This window comes from Temnothorax americanus, unplaced genomic scaffold (genome assembly GCF_048541705.1).
Source record: "Temnothorax americanus isolate GAGA-0224 unplaced genomic scaffold, ASM4854170v1 Scaffold174, whole genome shotgun sequence".
NCBI classification, from domain to species: domain Eukaryota; kingdom Metazoa; phylum Arthropoda; class Insecta; order Hymenoptera; family Formicidae; genus Temnothorax; species Temnothorax americanus.
The window spans coordinates 142,012-149,338 of NW_027509312.1; the positions used below are offsets into that span (position 1 = coordinate 142,012).

At 37.3% G+C, this 7,327-nt stretch overlaps 1 long non-coding RNA gene across 1 annotated transcript; it reads left to right on the forward strand.

Moving 5' to 3' along the window:
- The first annotated feature begins 6,626 nt into the window (after window positions 1-6,626).
- Window positions 6,627-7,014, forward strand: LOC143896032 (uncharacterized). The gene is made up of 2 exons (XR_013256537.1): window positions 6,627-6,730; window positions 6,883-7,014. It is a non-coding gene; the product is annotated as an uncharacterized LOC143896032 (long non-coding RNA).
- The last annotated feature ends 313 nt before the right edge of the window (window positions 7,015-7,327 follow it).

Here is a 7,327-nt window from a genome sequence, read left to right on the forward strand (position 1 = left end):
CATGACGATGATCGACGATTACAGCCGATAAACGGAAGTATATTTTTTGAAGAACAAGTCAAAAGCAGTCGAACACATTAGAAAGTATATACGATATGTGAAGAATAAATTCGGCAAAGTTCTGAATGTGATAAGGTCTGATAACGGACGTGAATACGTCAATAAGGATATCAAGCGACTATTTGCCGAAGAGGGAATACGTAGACAGTATACAGCTCCCTACACGCCAGAACAAAATGGAGTCGCAGAGAGAAAGAACCGGACGCTTATGGAGGCAGCAAGATGCATGCTGATCGACGCGGGTATGGACAAGAGGTACTGGGCAGAAGCAGTCAACGCGGCAAACTTCTTGCAGAATATTTTACCCAGCAGGGTAATAAAAAAGACGTCGTATGAATTATGGAATAAGCAAAAGGCGGACGTCGGTGGTCTGCAAATCTTCGGCTCTAAGGGATACACACACGTACAAAAAGAAAAAAGAAGAAAACTCGAAGATAAAGCTATCTTGCTTACTTTCGTGGGCTACTCGATGGAATCTAAAGCCTACCGGATGTTAGACAAAAGGACAAATCAGATTATCATCAGCCGTGATGTTAAGTTCAACGAAGACTACTCAAAGGACACTGAGCATGACATCCAACAGGAAAGGAAGACTGAAAAAATAATCATCGAAAGAGGAAAAGCAGCCACGAGAGATAAGATGGTACGCTCAACAGAGGCCGAAATAAGTCTCGAAGATAGACCACAAGACTCACACGAAGACCTCAAAGGAGTCGAGGATGAACATGAGGTCAGCGAACCTGAAGAATTGAGCGAATCTACATTTGAAGACTCAGTTGACACAATAGATTTAGTACAAAGGATCGACGAAAGAACTGCCAAATGTAGCCACGAGACAATCAGAAAGAACAACAAAGGGACAGCCTCCAGAAAGATTCGAGCACTCAGCAAGAACCGTGAAGAGCACGATAGGAGAATATCAGGAACCAAGGAATCGAAGTGAAGCACTCAGCGGACCCAAACGTAGACAGTGGATACAAGCCATGGTCAAGAAACTACAGTCACTCAAAAAAAACCAAGCATGGGAACTAACTGAATTACCTCAGAGACGAAAAGCGGTCGGCTGCAAATGGGTCTTTAAACGGAAACAAAATACAGAGACGGGAACTTTTAAATACAAAACGCGACTTGTCGCGCAAGAATTCAGCCAGAAATACGGAACCGATTACGATGAGGTGTTCGCGCCAGTGGTCAGAGCAGAGACACTGCGTTTATTACTCACAGTCGCTGCCAAGAAAAGACTGCACGTTTACCATTTTGATGGAAAAACGGCTTTTCTCAATGGGAAGCTCAAAGAAACGATCTTCATGAAGCAGCCCGAGGGATACGTCATCGCTGGAGAAGAACACCTCGTATGCAAACTCACAAAAGGCTTGTATGGGCTGAAGCAAGCTGCGAAAGTGTGGAACGAAACACTTCACGAAACAATCATCAAACTGGGATTCAAACAGAGTACAGCAGACCCGTGCCTGTACTCAAAGCAGTCAGCAGAAGGAATTTAATACATAATTATCTATGTAGACGATATTTTTGTCGCAGGCTCAAACAAACAAAGAGTAGACGAAACGGCAAATGGTCTCGAACAGGAGTTCGAGCTCACACGGCTAGGAGAACTCACTAACTATCTTGGTATCAACGCACGAAAGGATGCAGAGGGCATCTACAGTATCAATCAAGAGCAGTACATTCAAAAAATCGTTGAAAGATTTGGACTCGAAGAAGCGAAAACATCAAAATCACCCTTGGACGTAGGATATTTGAAAATGGTAGGAGACAAGAAGCCTATGGCAAATAGCGACAAATATCAGATACTCATCAAAGCCCTACTGTATGTGGTGACACATACGCGACCCGACATCGCAGCCAGCGTATCTATCTTAAGTCAACGCGTTAAACAACCGACTGAGGCCGACTGGACCGAAGCAAAGATAGTCGTACGGTACCTAAAGTGCACAAAACACCTACGACTGAAACTAGGAGGAATTACGAACGGGCTCGTGGAATACTCCGACGCTGACTGGGCAGAAGATGCAACAGATCGCAAATCTCATAGCGGACACTTGTTCCTATACAACGAAGCAGCAATCGCGTGGTCCTGTAGAAAGCAGTCATGCACAGCCTGGTCAAGTTGCAGAGTACATTGCCTTGGCAGAAGCTAGTCGAGAACTAATCTGGATAAGAAGACTTCTAGAGGACTTCCACGAAACGGCAACCGGAGCAACGAAGGTTTACGAGGACAACCAAAGCGCAATGAAGATGGTTAAAAGCAAAGAGTTTCAAAATCGAACCAAACACATTGACACCAAATACCATTTCGTCAGCGATCTAGTCAAAAGAGGAATCGTAGACTTACGTTACTGCCCAACCAAAGAAATGATCGCAGACATGCTTACAAAGCCTCTGCAATCAATTAAACTGAGAAGACATCGAGAAGGATGCTAACTGGTGGACAAATGAAGACGACACAATGTAATCATTGAGGGGGGGTGTTGAGATTATTCAAATATATAAATACATGTACAACGAATATATGTACAACGATTATCGATTTCGATTATCGATTTCGACGTGACCGATCGCGCACATACTTTCCTTTTTTAACTACACACACACTTTCTGTTCTTTTTTGACAACGCTCTCAACGTAGCAACAGACCTTCTTAATAAAGGTCTCTACTATTGAGCATAAGATAAAAGGTATGTGCACTCATTTAGCGGCCCAAAAGTCCTGCCCTGGTAGTTTACAATATAGTAATTTTTTTTAATATTAAATTTTTTATAATTAAATAAATAAAATCTTTACTTTAATATCTCTAGCTCTGATAGTGAAATTACATCATCTTCATCAAGTAAAGAAATATACTGCGATGAGGAAGTCGACGAGCAATTTGAAGTATACTAAATCCAAAAATTTCTTTTAAACAAAAAATACACAATTGGTCTATTAAAAATATTTCATGTCTCAATAACAGAATGTTGTCTGATTGTGAGTTGTTATGTATTTTGAAAACTAAACATAATGAATTTCCAAAAGCAGCTACAACATTTCTACAAACTAAAAATTCAAAAAATGTTGTTGAACTTATGTTAGGTGGTAATGGATTTTTTGGTACTTATATTTATTTTGGTTTAGAAAAAGCTCTTAAATTGATGATAAATCCTGAAGTATATGTAAAAGATGCAATTGAAATTTTGATTAATATGGTGTACAAATTTATAAAAATTTATAACAACAATTTTGGCCTATATTGGTCATGTTACATGATGAAAAATGTATTGTCAAACCGCAGGTTGTTGCTATATATCACGATGAATTTAAACCAAAATCGCAAGAACTATCAAGTTTAATAACTAATAAAATAAAATTGGCAGATAAAATATATAATATTGAAGTGTTAGGTTTTGTATGTGATACACCGGCTAGAGCATTTATTAAATGTGTCAAATCTCACATAGCATTTTATGCTTGCGAACGTTGTACTGTAAAAGGCAAAACGGTTGGTAAAAATAAACGCATATATGCGAGAACCACTTGTGAAGAACGCATTAAACAATCATTTGAAGAGCGTAGGCAGCCTCAGCATCATCTTGATAATGAGATCTCTCCTTTATTAAAAATTCCAGGATTTGATCCAATAAAATCGGTTGTCCTTGATTCAATGCATCTTTTATTTCTTGGTATTACAAAAACTTTGTTAAACAATATTCTATTCGGTGGCCCTAAGACTAATGATATTGGACCACGAAATCATTTGTTATTCAGCAATTTACTCCGCGGTTTATCTGGTCAAATTCCTGCAGAATTCCAAAGAAAAGTTTTTGATATCGTTGATTTAAAAAATTGAAAAGCGACGCAATTTCGTTTATTTCTTTTATACAGCGGTATATTAGTACTTTGTCATGTCCTTCCAACTGATAAATATAAGCACTTTTGTCTTCTGTACGTAGCATGTCGACTATTATGTAGTAATAATTCGGCAGTATTAATCGCAGAAAATGCAAAAAAATTATTAATATTATTTTTTCGTTTATTGCCAAAATTTTATGGTTCTTATATACAAAGTATTAATTTGCATAATTTAATTCATATAGCAGATGATGTAACTTATACGGGACATTCGTTGACATCAATTTCAGCATTTCTATTTGAAAATATTTTAATGACTAAAAAAATTAGTTCGTACACCAAATAATCCTTTAAGTCAACTTGCGAATCATCTGAGAGAAATTAATTTAAATACTGACATAAAGACTGATCGAATTGTATCGGATTATGTTCTGGAAAAATCAATTGATTTAGGCAATCATATGACGAAAAAGATATTTAAAAGTATAACATGGAAAGATATAATTATTACAAATACTTCTTCTAATAACGTCGTGCAATTTAAAAATAGCAAAATTATACAAATTGATAAAATTTATTCATTACAAGATAATGTTTTAAATCAAGAAAGGATAGTACTAAAAGGATCATTATATAATAGAGATGTTTTTAATTATCCTTATAAATCATCTCATGTAGGTTTATGGCAAGTTAGTTTAAGCAAATACCGTCGCGCTTTTCAAGTTAGAGAAATTAAACACAAATGTATACTTTTAAACATTGAGAATGTTACGTATTGCCCACAATTATTACATACTTGAGTTTTTTTAAATAAAACATAAATCGCAAAAATATAATGTAATGTATATCAATTATACATTTTAAGTATTTTATATAATACATAGTTGCATATACATAAATAGAATAAATATAATAAATATATCAAGAGACACGGTAGTGTCTCGCGCCAAGTACACGCGAAGCGAGACCGACCGTGACTCTTTTACGCGACGCGACGGGTTGCGAGTACTCGAGATGTTGAGATCTCGATAACGAGTGAACGGATCAAGTTCTAAGTAGGCTTTATCGATAGCTTGGGGTTCAATTAGGGGGGGGGGGGGGTTCTCTCATAATATTCCGCTACGTGCCCTACGAGCGGAGATATTGCGACGCAAAGTCCAAATGTAAAAATTTATTTTTAAGATACGTATACTATTTCTAACGCCGACGTCTTTAGGGCGGTATTTATAGTCGATGCTTAAAAATAAGAATTTCTTAAGAATGGTCTTAAGATGGCGTTTCAATTCATAGAGAGACAATAAGATCGTATTTTAGTAACTGCTTAAGAGTAAACTTCAGCAAGACTGTCTTATTACGGAATATCTTATTATAATTTATAAATGCATCTCATATGCCATAAGCACAATCTGAAGAACTCCTCAAATAAAACGATATTCATAGTCCTTTAAGACGGCCTTATCTGTTCACAAAAATGGCAAATAAGGCGTCTTATTCCAAGTCAGGTTCGTAGACCTCTTAAGACAATAGTTGTTCGAGATTCCCTTAACGTTGCGCCGTCCGATCAGATGGCAGCATCGATCGGGTAACGACGCTCGATCACCGCGGCAGCTTGCGCCCGCACGGGCGCGCTCATCGCCACCGTCTTCCTCGCGATCGAGGCAATTGTGCAAATGGCCGCGCGGTGACTAGACGCATAACGTGTGCTCTGTACGGTTCGTTCATTGACTTCGGTTAATCGTGCACATCGCAGTGCTCACGCTGTTGTAGATCGTATCATAAACTGTGAAATAGGCCGCTCATCAACTCTGGTGCCTCAACACGACGACTCAGGCTCACATGTGCGCGAGTGCCGACCGCCACGTGTCTCACCGGCTCACGGGCGACTCACCACACGAGAAGGACAATTGATATAATTGTCGCTCGCCTGCAACGATCATACAAAGACTTCTCTTTTATACACCGCTCATCGATTCTCAGGTCAGACTGTAACAATCTCGATACATTAAAGACGGCTCAGACTGTGGTCTGAGTTACACAAAATAAAGTGCATATTCGAGTTAACACCTTCCACGCGCGTCCTTCTCATCCCGCTTCCATCGCCGGGATTAATCAGCGATTTCGCGAACAATAGTTTTATCGAAAAATTTTCTTCTGACTAGTGTTCACTTCGAAAAAGAATAGTTTGCAAGAAGTATAAGGAAATCAAAGGTTTTTACGGCGCAGTTTTACACTATATTCTTGTGTTTAAATATACTGAAATACATTTTGTTCTCTCTAGGTGTATCTAACCTTTAATTCGGAAGTCATATAGCAATATAGATAAATCTAAAAGTAAATCAAAACATTTTACATCAATTGAAAAAACAATATTTCTTGATATATTGAAAAGGTATAAGCATATAATAGAAGTGAAGAAAAGCGACTCTACTACGCTAAAAGATAAAGACGTAGCTTGGTTAGAAATTTGTTACGAGTTCAATCTATCACATCTAAGCACGCAAGAGGTAAGAAAATTACATAATAACATTGATTTAATACTTATTAATATTTATTGATGTTTTTATAAAATAAATTTATTTATATTGTTTTTGTAACAATCAACAATTGTAGAGAAATGTCCAGCAATTAAAAAAATTTTGGGCAAACTTGAAACAAAATCAAAGAGACGCTTTAACTAAAAAAAAGCAAAAACGGATGGCAACAGGCGAAGGGCCATCGATTAAATCGGTGGAAATTGACCCCGATATAGCATTAATAGCACCAAACTTGATGAAAACTGCGCCAGCAATTTACTCTTCTAATTTAAACGACAAAGAAGTCAAAAGTATACATCTTTTTACATTATATTAAAAATTTAATACCAAACACACTTTTAATTATTATATCTTAATATACATTTATAATATCTTGATGTACACACGTTAATAACGTAACGAATCAATATAACGGTATATAAAATATATTTTATACTTTTAGAACGAGAAACACTAATAATGGATTTTGTAGTCGAAGGTGATCTTGCAAATGTCGACCTTACATTAGAAGGCGATGAAGGCGATGTATATGACGACATGCTTGGTAACAACAACTGTTGTGAAATTTCGGATAGTAAGCTTGATCTTATCATCTTTATACGCTTTATATGCTTAAAATATTTCTCCAGACACTTCCATTTCTTCAGGCACATATATTTCCTTCTTGATAAAAAGAGAACGTTTCTCTTACGAGGATGAACCAATTTATTTGGAGATCGAGAAAATCTTGATGCGATTGGAGATCGGCGGTTCCGATCTCGCGACGGAATAGATATCGCACTACGTCGACTTTCCTCTTATACAATCTGCTACAGTTTCTCATCTGCGGTTCGCTAATTTTCACAATCTTGAATCAAGAGATACGGTAGTGTCTCGCGCCAAGTACA